Source organism: Artibeus jamaicensis, unplaced genomic scaffold (assembly GCF_021234435.1).
Source record: "Artibeus jamaicensis isolate MK-2021 breed Jamaican fruit bat unplaced genomic scaffold, CSHL_Jam_final contig_387, whole genome shotgun sequence".
In the NCBI taxonomy this organism is placed as follows: Eukaryota; Metazoa; Chordata; class Mammalia; order Chiroptera; family Phyllostomidae; genus Artibeus; species Artibeus jamaicensis.
This window is the reverse complement of record NW_026521812.1, coordinates 25,058,544-25,071,495: the sequence shown is the minus strand read 5'-3', so window position 1 is coordinate 25,071,495 and position 12,952 is coordinate 25,058,544. Positions and strand designations below refer to the sequence as shown.

Here is a 12,952-nt window from a genome sequence, read left to right as displayed (position 1 = left end):
TATCCAGTTGACTAGACTGGTTCACTCAAAACTTTATCTTCCAGAAAAGTCTCAAATTTAGATAATTTGTACCAGGTTTTACAACCACAAGAAACAAACTAAAACTTTCCATGTTCTTATTTTGCCTATTTTCTAATTCAACAAGTGAAATGAAACATTCCCGAGGAGAGGACTCCTAAGTGGCATTATTATTGCTCGTTCTAGATTTACTGCCTGCGTTAAACAGCTGCTTCTGTACTGGCACAGCCGTTCAGCCCACTCACCAGTGGGGGATGAATCACTCCCCATGAAAGTCATCCCAGATCTTGGATAACAGAGAAGTTTGCCTCCCGCCAAAGGCTCAACAAATAATGGTAAGATTTAGGAAAATCATTATCAAGAAGACTTCTGTGGTTTCAAAGAACATCTCTTAGCACGTACTGCGCTCTCTGACCTCTGAAAACAGTATAAGCAACTTCATACACATGCATACACACACACACAGCCCCTTCCAGTTTCCCTTAAAAGTCTCCTCTTCATCGCCACTGAGTGAAATTAAAAACAGTTGGTCAAGCTCCACTAATCGGCAGCTGCTTGCAATTAGATAAAGCATTTAGAGCCTTTCTCTTAACTACCTTCCCAACTGCCTAACCATTCAGTATGAGCAATACACCATGACAATTTGCCAGAATGTTTAACTTATCTCCATTTCAGTGGTTTCTATACCTTCCTTATTTTCCTCAGTCTTCCCATACATCCGATGACTCTTCCAGTTCCTCTTGTTAAATTAGGGCTAGACAGAGGAAGGATTAGGTGAAACCCAGTCGAACTGTTTTGTGATAAGATGGAAAATTCTACCCAGGCAACTATTAGAGGGTAGAGTACATCTTAATGTTTCTCAAAGAGAAGACAAATATGCCTTTCCCCCCTTTTTTCCCAAATATTGGACAGGAAATGTCACTGTGATTTTTCTCTTTAAGGACGTTGAGGAAAAGTAAAAGTTACTGGACTTCTGTAACTATTTCCATAATTTGTCAACATTAACATTAGAGCAGGAAGAAATACACAGATCACTTTAGTCCATTTTTTCTTTTTACAAACTGGGCATAAGGAATCTCAATGCTTTTCCCAAGTCCACAGAAAAAAAATAACAGAGCATGTACTAAAGCCAACTCTTTGGTTCTCAGTCTAGATTGCTTCTGCTGCACCATCCCCCTTCTGTAAAGAGAAAGCCTTCCCATCTCTCAATGAAGGGAGCAGCCAGGACGGCTCCTCCACTTACCCTGCCCAAGGGACAGAACTGAAGTCCTCCTAAGCTTCTCTGCCCAGTAACCCAGCTTAGGACTTAAAGTAGAAAGAGTGACAAACATGATATGACTTCTTCTTTGCAATAATTTTTCTCACCACCCTACCACTTCCTCCCCAAATTCACCACATCCATTGTTTTTTCTCCATCGTACCCTCCCTGATGTTTATCCCCATCCTCCACTAATGTACCCTATTTTGTGATAGAGGCAAAAGGAAGAAAATGAAGGGGATATTGTAGGAAAGGAAGGGGAATGAGCTGAAGGAGGCAGTTATACCTACTCAAAATTCAAGAAGTACAATGACAGCTGAGACAAAACCAGAAGCCTTCACCCAGGCCTGTGCTCACAGCCCTGGATTTTCCTTTATCCATTCTTCCTGAGGCTAATCCCCTAATTTTTACAGCGTCAAGCCTCTAGCCCAGTCTTTAGGCAGTAATGGAGTCTTCCTCTCTATCTGAAGGCAACCTGAGTACATTAATTCACTTTCTTCTTAAACTCATATGACGTCTGTTTGGAAAAAAGTCCAGCCATTGTGAATAAAACAGGAATGGTTTGTGCAACATTAATGTAACCTGGCAGCCAAGGAGAGTGGACTAGAATGATGACTTCACTGTACTGGTTAGTGGGGGCAGTAGATGCCACTGAGTGAATGTGTGTACTGTGTGGCTGATGCATTCAAAATGACTGAGTAGAGCAATGAATCTGCAACAAATTTTGTATTAAGTTTGAACATTCCTCCATGGAAAATACTCCAGTGATTCAGAAGACCACAGCTACGGGTAACTAACTGGTAATTGGTAGCTTCATCATGACAACGTGCCTGCTCATGCATCACATCTCATGTATCTTTTTGGCAAAACATCACATTACCTGAGTGACTCAGCCCCCCTACATCCCAGATTTGGTGCCCTGTGACTTCTGGCTTTTCTCAAAATTAAAATCACCTTTGAAAGGTTAGCGATTTCAGACCATCAGTGAGATTCAGGAAAATACGATGGGGCAGCTGATGGCAATTGGGAGAACTGTGTGAGATCTCAAGGAGCCTACTTTGAAAGGGTTTGCGGTACCATTGTCCTATATACAATGTTGCTTATATCTTCTTCAACAAACGTCTCTATTTTTCATAGTACATGGTTGGATACTTTATGGACAGGCCTCATATTCTGCTTCAACATCTTTTCATTGATCATTTTATTATGTTCTTTGTAATATATAATATCCCTGCTAGACAGAGAGGTAGATACATGGGTGATGGATAGATAGATAGATAAGATATAGAATTTAAAAAAAATTTCCTATCCCTGTAACGTTCTTTTATGGCTCTTTCTCATCTTGCAAGATGGTAGTTGAAAAAGCTGAGAAACTGAATGCCAAGGAGAATAAACCTCAAGCCAAGAAGGCTGACGCCAGTGGCAAAGTTAAGAAGAGTAACCTCAAAGCCAAAATGCTTACAAAGGGGAAGCCCCACCTGCAGCCAAAACCCAATCCTATGCAGATCAGTTGGCATATATTCCCAATCTGCTATGTATTCCAGAAAGGCCATGTATAAGAGGAAGTATTCAGCAACTAAACCCAGAATTAAAAAGGAAAAGAATAAGGTTCTTGCTACTGTCACAAAACCAGTTGATACTCAAAAGAATAGTGGTAACCAAGTGATTTAACTTTGCAAAATAACTAGATACCATCCTACTGAGGATGTGTCTCAAAAGCTGTGGAGGCACAGGCACAAATCCTCCTTCAGTCAGCATGTGAGGAAACTATGACCTAGCTCCACTCTCAGGACCATTCTGATCATCCTCACTGGGCACCACAGAGGCAACACGGTGGGGTTTTCCTGAAGCAGCTGAGCAGTGGCTTACTCTTTGGGACTGGGCCTCTGTCCCTCAACTGAGTTTCTCTCTGCAGGACACACCAGAAATCTGTCATTACCACCTCCACCAAAGCTGGTATCAGTGGTGTGAAATCCAAAACACCTCACTGATGCTTACTTGAAGAAGAACTTGCGTAAGCCCAGGCACCTGGAGGGTGAGGACTTCTACTTAAAGAGAAACACAAGATTCCAGAGCAGCATAAGGTTGACCAGAAAGCTGTGGACTCACAAATTCTGCTCACAATCAAAGCTGTTTGTCAGCTCAAGGGCTACCTCTACTCTGTGCTCACTCTCACAAATGGAGTTTATCCTCGCAAATTCATGTTCTACATTTCTTACAAAGAACTTAACTAAATTACTCATATGTTTTTAAAAATACTCTGGTTGCTATTAGTATTACATTTATTACAAGTAATAAATGTAATATAACAGAAATATAGCAGAAATATTTTGTATTTCTGTTATAACAGAAAATATAACAGAAATATATTATGAAATTTCTAGATAATTACTAAATATACAAAATATATTGCATTGGAAACCAATCTGAATGAATTCAGTAACATCCCAATTAATCCATGCATTGATGATTTGATATTAGTTAATGCTAAACTGTGACAAAATTGACAAAGTCGATTCTTTTTTCAACGTTTCATCTTCATGGGGTGAACACTGAGAAAGTGGTTGTTTTATCTATCTAAATAAATAGAGGAAATGAAAGTTATATCACAGCAATATAACTGTGATATAACAGTTTCCTTCCTAGTTACTTATCAAAATTACAAAGAGATTTATCATCAAAATTATTTTCAATGCCCTTCCTGCCCTTAATTAGAACCTCTCAAAATTTTTAAGCATTTATTATTGTTCAAGTACACTTTTCTGCCTTTCCCCCACCCCTCCCCACCACCCAGTCCTCCCCACCTCCCTCCCATTTCCATCCCCCCCTTGTTATTGTTCATGTGTCCTTTATAATTGTTCCTGCAAGCCCTTAAACCTCCTAACATTTTTTTGAAAGCCAAGAACTAGGGACTAGTCATCTTAAGATCAGATTGCATTTTTATTTCATGATGAGAGTCATTCACTTTTTTAACATCAAGGTCAAGGCTTTGAGTTATTCCTTACTTTTTTCTCCAAGTTATTTTATGCTCTAGGACAAGTCACCCTAGTAAGATTCTCTAGAAGATAAATACGCCTTTACTCATAAATAGGTAAGAAAGGTAAATGAGCACTACCAGAATGAGACCCCCTGGGCCAATCCGTTGTGGGAGAACACATCAGGAAGATGATTCTCCTAAAGCCATGCACCTGTCTAGGCTTAGAAAATCTTCATGCACCCCAGGAATATACGTATCCCAATCTGCAGGATCTGGCCCTTACCTACTTTCCACTCTTGTTTCAAGCTCATGTTCAATGCTTTCAGGCCCTCTGGGTCATTGAATATGCTGTTTCTGCTATACAAATGTCTCTCTCCTAGAGACATTTTTAGCGACCATTCAATATAAAATAGATTTCCCAGATTATTCTCTCTCATCGTTCTCTGTTCTCCCTCCTAACACTTAACACAATTCATCATCACATATTTATTTGTATTTATTTAAGTAACCCACTAGACTGGTGTTGAATGTTGTCCCCTACCAGTATTCAGTGTCAACTGAGAACTTGTTAGAAGTGCAAATTCCCAGGCCCTGCCTCAGCCCTGGTAAATGAGAAACTCTGAAGCAACGTGTTTTGTGAAGTCTTCCAGGTATTTCTAATGACACTAAAGTTTAAGAATCACTGCACTGAGTCATAATCTCCATGAAGGCAGAGACCATATCAGTTTTTTCCTCACTATATACCCAGGACTTTGCCAGTGGCCAGCACATAAGAGAAGCTCCATGAATATATATTGTTGAATAAACTCAAATAAAACAAAAGCTTGCCCATAGTAAGAAGTACATTTACATAGTAACCTATTCTATATATGAAAATATAGACATAAGAAAAATTTTACAAATAATACCCCTACTACATACCATGCACTCCAAACATTCTCCATCTTGTTCTATTTCTTTTCTTTCTTTTTTTTTTCTAAGAGAACCACCCAATTTATTTCACACTCCACTAATGGGTTTTATGTGCAGCCTGAAAAACCCTAGTCGTTGAAGCTGTTCTAACAGAAATGCATACCTATGCCCATGTCAGTCTTTAATCTGGAATTCCCTCTCCCACCCTCTTACTTCCTCGTGCTTAAATCCTATTGATTCTGTAGCCTGCCTCTCATAACAGATACGCAGGTAATCTTTTCCTCTTCCTAATTCCCCACTACATTTTTCTCTATATCCAGCTTATGACTTTTTTTGCTTTCCCCTTTTAATATAGTGTATGTGGGATGTCACTTTTCCTATGAAAGTTTATCCTTCAGAGCAGAATCCATACCTGATTCATCTTTGTACTTCTCAGCATGCAGCGTATAACTTCAAATAATGTTTTCTATGTGAATTAGACATTCAAGGAAGGAGCTGTTCATTTCATTTAGAGTGGAGAAATACTTTTGAAAGAAGTAGAATTTTAATGGGTGGCTGAGAGAAGGAGGCATATGAAAAAAAGGGAACCACAGGGCCAAATTGCCTACGACAGAAAAGATCAGGATACATTTGGGCAATGTTGTGTGTGGTGGAGAAAAAGCTAGAGAGGCAGATGGGATCAGATGGCAGAGGGCCTTAGATGACCCAGACTTTATTCTGCAAGGAAAGGGGAACCATCAGAAGTCTATAGTTGGTTTTCTGTTTTGAAAATGATAACTTGAGTGACAATATGAAAGAGAGGTAAGGGTGCCGTGGCTGTGGAAATGAGCCTCTCAGAACTGTTGTAGGCAACATACTCGCTGCCCAGCCCAGCCGGTGGGCCCCTGGGGGCCCACCCTGTGTTCGGGCTGGGGACATGTGTTTTGACTGCCCCCAACCTATGACTGGGGGTACTAACACAGACATGTGCCCGTGGACATGGGATGCCTTTGACTTTGGCTTAAGGACTCCCCAGCAAGCTGGCCACAACTTTACTAGAACTGCAACTGCAGCCTGACCCCTGCTATGCCATGCCCCTCCTGTCCTCCAGTCAGACCTGCTCTGCAGTGTGAAGCTCTCTGAACACCCCGCTTCCTCACCTTAATCCTTCCCAGACGTTTCCCCTAATAAACCTGTTACACTTCTAATCCTGTCTTGACATTCGCTTCTCTGGGGATGTAAACCAACTGCAGAGGAGCAAACAAGACCAGAAAGGAGGTGCAGCCAAAGAGGTACAAGGAACATGACTATGTATTAAAATACATATATGCCTGACAATATACATATGTGTTTACCAATGTGTACAAAAAGATGCTGACACTCAACACAACAGACACCAAACTTACTGAGATTACCAACACTGAAAACAGAAAGAGTTCACCTCGGAAGCCACTGTATAGGAAGGAACGCAGATCTCTTATCAAATTGCGTGTCTTAGTTGGCATACATGCATCTAAGGTCAAATAACACGAGACACTGTTTCACAAACTGTGAGATGCCTGGCTGAGCAGAACACTCTCGCCATATCACATGCTGCCAAAGAAGCTCGGACCACAAAATACAAGCAGATGTCAACACTTTCACCTTCCACTTTCTAAATATCGCTGATCCGGCCAAGTTTCATTTCACTTATTGGGCCACTTTCCATGTTGGGGGAGAAGGACTGAGGAAGGGCGGAAGAATGTGTTAGGATTCAAGTTTCATATCTGCTAAAGTAAACTGGCGTTGCTCACTGCTGGGTTTCAAGAGAAAAGCTTCCCTAAACCAGCCAACAGTTGCTCAGGAACATAGAGACCAGGGGTAGCCCAATGTTTTCTGTAAAGGGCCAAATAGTAAATATTTCTGCCTTCAAGTGTCATACACTCTCTGCTGCAACTACTCAGCTCTGCTGTGTCAAGGAACCATGACAATACAGAAGTCAATGTGTGGCCACATTCCAATAAAACTTTATTTACACAGACACTGGGCCAGATTTGGCCCATGGACCACTGTTTGCATATCCCTGGTATAGACCACTAGGTGTTCTTCAAAAAATACCCTCTTTTACTTTGGAAGTGGATGTTCCACCTGCTTTCTAATCTTTTATATACTTAGTACAAAAAGTAAGTATTAAAATCTAGCTGGAAAGCATTATGCTGAGTGAAATTGGCCAGGTGTTGAAAGACAAATACCATATGATCGCACCTTTAACAGGAAGCTAAACAACAAAACAAACAAGCAAGCAGAATAAAAACAAAGACACTGAAATAGAGAACAAGGGGACAGTGACCATAGGGGAGAGGGAAGGGAATTTAAGGGGAAAAAAGGGGGGAGAGATTTGGAGGAACAAATAGGAAGGACACAGGGACGAGAACTAAGGGGGGTGGAAATGGGAGGGAGGTGGGGAGCAAGGGGCGGGGGAGGCTGGGATGGGAAAAATAGACAAAAAACTGTACTTGAAAAATAACTAAATAAAATTTAAAAAAAATAAAATTATTGATTACATTAAACACCACCTCTAATACTGGACATGGCCATGACACAAGCTTTGGCCTAAAGGAAAGAAACCAAAATGGACATCAGGCTTCAATATGAAATGATCTACCAGACCAGCGGTTCTCAAAGTGTGGTTCTCAGATCAGCACAGCCGGGGGAGTTGTTAGAAATGAAAATTCTCAGGTCCCTGTCCCATCTCTACTGAATCAGAATGTGTAGAAGTGGGGCCCAGCCATTGGTGGTTTATAAGCCCTCCAAGTGATTCTGATGCACAGTCGAGCTTGGGGACCACTAAGCTAGGTTACACATGAAGCTGCCTGTGCCTCAAATCCTCCAGCAACAAAGTAGGAATAGTGAAGTCTTGTTATTTCCCCATCACTAAGGTCACAACAAGACTGCCACGGCTGGGCTGGTATATACCAAAGGGGCCTCACTCACTGAAGCCTATTATGCTTACATTTTCTCTTTTGAATTTAGATCATCTGCATTTAGAGGATTATTTAGTTATAAATTAAATATACATTTATAAAGGTTTTTTTTCCACTGGATCTGTAGAATGATCAGTAGAGTCCTTAAGACTGCAGTGATAAGATATATACAGTGGTACCTCGGTACACGTCATTAATTAGTTCCAGAACTTGTGACAGGTGCCAAAACCAAGGAGCACTGAACTGTACATGAGCTACCATGAAACTGATGTGTCCACCTCTGTTTCACTGTGATAAATGGGGGCTTGAGTGGTGAGCAAGTGCCAAGTGCTGAAACATTTTTTTCTCATGAAAATGTGACAAGTACAGGGTTTGACAAGTTCTGAAGCCAACAAGTACTGAGGTATGACTGTAACTTGTAATGTTATCCCAACTAGGCCAGAACCAAAATGTGTGTATCTCTGGTTTATGGAATTAGGCAACACCCAAATCCCACCCAAGTGCCTGTTTGTACCTTTAATTTACATAGGAACCAAGGAGAATTCTGGGGGAAATCTGAAGCTATATCTGTGACAGAGAATCAGATATTAGAGACATATCTGGGAGACTAGTGCAGCAGAGGAAAAATGCACATAAGGAATGAGAGTGAAACAGAAGCCAGATTTCAAGTCTCCTGCTTCCCCACATGCCTGAACACACCAAAATAAAACTAACCCTAAGGGAAGGTAATAAGACACACTAGACATCATCAGCTATAATGCCCTCAGGAGCCCGAGCACCAGAGCAGAATCCAGTTCTGCGTATAGCATGGCCACTGGTTCATGAACCATCCCCCACCCCCTGCTCTCCAGGACACCCCAGAGATAGACAGTGGCTGGGCTCATGGGGTTTGCTCATGGAAAGAACAGGCTCACTAAGTTCTATAAAGTTCCATGGGTCCAGCAATTCTCCTGAGGCGTGACATTTTTCCCACTTGGCACAAGTCTGCTGAACTCAAAAAAGTATAAGAATCACCAGCTCTGGAGTCAGATGAGGAATTGGCAGCACAGCAGGACCCAAGAGTTTTGTAGTCAGAAGTAAACAAAAGCTTTTATTAGGGACCATTTGAGAACTTCCTCAACACTTGGGGAAGCCTGTGCAAAGTCCTAGAGTTCCCAAGTGGTCAGCTGGAGCTTCACTGCATCAAGATTCTGACAACCAGGTTAATGTAACTTTATTGTACATATAAGATAATGAGGTGGGGGTGTTCCTGATGCCCCTGTGCTCTGTAGTAGATGCTCTCTGAGTTACCTTCCATTTGTTCTAACACTCACTACAGTGACTGCTTTTGCACAGACTCCAATTAGCCTCACACAGATGCAACCCAAAGGGCCTCTTCTCAACCAACCCTTTTGCTTTGGACCCCAAGGCTTCTCTGTTGAGACTAGGGAGAGGGACAATTGACACCCATAGGGTGAACTATCGAGCAATGGACATAGAAACTGGTTAATAAATGCTTCTATCTTTTTCCCACCCCCACCACCAAATGCTAGGTTCCAAACCCCATTTTATTCAGCTCTTCGAGCAGACCTGGGACATCAAGTAATCATTCGCCCAGTTACAATGGACTTGACAGTGCATACTTGTTTTGGGTTTCCCTCCTTCCTTGCTTTGCAGTGCCTCTCACCTGTGACTTCTGGATCTCACTCTCCTGTCAATACTTGCACATAGACCTTTGTTTTAGACTCTTAAGATTACAGGCTAAGGCAGAAATGTTTAGGTTTCACTTAGAAGCAATAATACATTTGTTGTCAATCTATAACTCATACATCTTTCAAGACAAATGGCATTATTTCATATTTTATATGATCTACAAATGGCATTTTATATTTTATATGATTTACAATATTATATGCTTCTAGCATAGATATCATAATCCTTTTCAGTTCCCTAGATCCTCATCATTTCCAACATACAAAGAAATCTAGTCTTTTTTTTTTAAAGCAAAATATATCCACAGGCCAGTATTCTAAGAATTCATTAAACAGTACTTAAGTGATCTGAAACTGCAATATCAATCAAGTCGTGAAAGAGACTCAAGATAGACAATGAAAAAAATACAAACAGGAACAAGACACAGATACTTCAGTTTTAGCAAAGAGAATGAGCAACGAAGACTGACTTTCTACAGCTGTAATGATAAATCATCATTTTCTAAAACCTGAGGCAGCGGGATGTTTTAACTGGTATTTAATTTCCCCTTCAATGCCATCCCTCCCCCTACCACCCCTATCCTGGCACTAAAGACTTTTGCTTCTCTGAGTTGGTAGTTGCTGCTTTATTCTGTTTTCTGTTTCAGAGTTTAGTATAAAACTCCAAAGATCATGTAGATCAGGGGTACCAAACTCATTTTCACTGGGGGCCACATCAGCTTCACAGTTGCCTTCAAAGGGCCAAATGTAATTTCAACTCCTTAACAGTTAAGGAGTAGTTACATTTATACAGTCCTAAAATTATTTCAGCCCCCTGAAGGCAACCACAAGGCTGACGTGGTCCCCAGTGAAAATGAGTTTGGCATCCCTGATTTAGATTATAGGTGAAATTCAAGAGTACTTTTTTAAGAGGGAGAAAATAAAGTAAATGCAGCAAAAATTTCAAAACAATCTATAAGCTAAAACACCTTAATTATTGATGTCAAAAAGAAACAGGTTCTTGGAGTATGACAAGTTGAGGGCAGAGAAAAATTCCCATTTCAGGCCATCTAGCCCTCTAGCTGCAAACAGAAATGGGCAGCAGTATGGATTCATTTTTCCACCTGTGGTAGCCACTTTAATTTCTTGGACATGAAAGTAAAAATTACACGGACTGCTGCACAGATCTCCTCAAACACCTTTTGTGACACTGGGCTCCCCTCATCATCAACCTTGAACCATTTTCTGCCTCTGCCCAAGGCATCCTATGATGAGAGTCATTTCCTAATTTTAGAAAATAAAGACTCTTCTTCAAAGACAAAGATTTTAAATACTATTAAAAATACTCAGGATTTTTGTCATCATTGGGCATAATTCTCAACCCATTGTGTCCTTAAGTGTGTATCAGCCCAGCCTTGGCAATCTCCTGCTGACTTTAGCGATGGGGGGACATAACAAGACTTCACTACTGCTACTTTGTTGCTGAGAAGTTGAGGCACAGGCAACTTCATACATAACTTAGTGGTTCTCAGTTTGACCTTGCATCAGAAGCACTTAGAGGGCTTGTAAACACCTATTGCTAGGCCCCAATCCTACCTATTCTGATTCATGGGTACGAGACAGACACCTGGGAATTTTTCTTTCTAAAAACTTCCCTGATTGTGCTAGTGTTGCTGATTATATCCTTAAGGATAATGAGGTCTAGCCATGTGGTCCTTTGGCCTTGAACCACTACATTTTGATGACAGTGATGTGAACATCCTATAAGACAAGTACTACCTAGACATTACTTTAAAATAAGGATCAATTGATTTCCTGGGAAAATGGCTTTGTGAAACTCAAGTTTCATGCAAACTTACTCAAAGCCACCTTGTGGGCTTTCACACAAACCTCTAATAGTAACCCAAGGGCCACATGGCTAGAAAAGATATTTCTAGTAATGAGGAGTTCCTGCTAGAGCAGGAACTCTCAGCTCATTTGATTTTTTTTTCCATCTAAACAAAATGGCTGAAACAAATAAGCCACCTAAACAACCAAACCGATATATAATACTACATTTCTCAGCCTCTTAAATATGGTTATGTTCTGGCTAACAAAATATAAACATTATAAATAAGTCAATTTTTCTAAGTTTATCTATAAACATATGATCTCCATAAAATTCCTTCTGTTTTTTTTTTCCTGGAGGTAGACAAGTTGATTATAAAATTATTGATCATTCTCAGATAGGTCACTGAAATCAGCCTTTATCCCTTCCTCTGTCCTACTATGAGAAAATGAAATTGCTGGAACTCCAGCAGGCATCTTAGGCCATGAGATATTTTATAGATAAATGCCATAGGCTTAGATGGTAGACCAGAAAGACAGAAAAAGCTTAAGCCACCAATGATGTTAAAATCACCATACCAACTTTTAATTCCTACCTTCAGCCTTCTCTTACCAGAGAAAACATACTAAGCTACAGGCTTAGTTTTTTAACTTTGGGTAAACCTAGCCCTACCTAATACAATACACTATTGGCCAGATGGTATCACCCATGATTTAAATTGAGTCCATCACTTAGAATGTGTGCAACTCACTTTGAAATGCACCTCCCCCCCAAAAAAATAAGATAGACTAGTAAATTGATAGAGGTGGATAAATATAAGATTAAGTAAGTGTAGCAAAATACTAATTATAGAATACAGATGCTGGGTATATAAGCATTCACTATACATTTTTTAACATTTCATAATAAAATGCTAAAAATCCTATAGAAAAGCCATCAGTACCATTCATATTTTTAAAAGATATTTCTAGTAATGAGGAATTTTGTAGCTTCTTTCTTCTCACTAAAAGAGTCACTTGTCTTCCTGTTCTAGAAACACTACTATGGGCTTAAAGTCTGAAAAAATAGAACTGGAAGTACTGCCAACAGGACAAACTGGGTGCAAGTAAAAATTTTAAAGGCTATATAAACAGAAGTCCATCTGGAAAGATGTTTTCTCCACCAGCACAGTAAAAGCTAGAATAGAATTTCCTGATATAGATGTACTGTTTGACTCTCTGCAAATCCCACTGGGTACAGCATAGACACATCCTGCTCTTTAATTTAAAAGTAACTTTCACCCATAAAATGAGGCTAAGAATGTTAGAATTTCAACTAAGCTGAGCTCAGCAGTAAGTACCTTTATTT

At 40.2% G+C, this 12,952-nt stretch overlaps 1 pseudogene; it reads left to right on the top strand.

Moving 5' to 3' along the window:
• Positions 1 to 2,625: 2,625 nt before the first annotated feature.
• LOC119059396 (60S ribosomal protein L6-like) lies at positions 2,626 to 3,510 on the top strand (annotated as a pseudogene).
• The last annotated feature ends 9,442 nt before the right edge of the window (positions 3,511 to 12,952 follow it).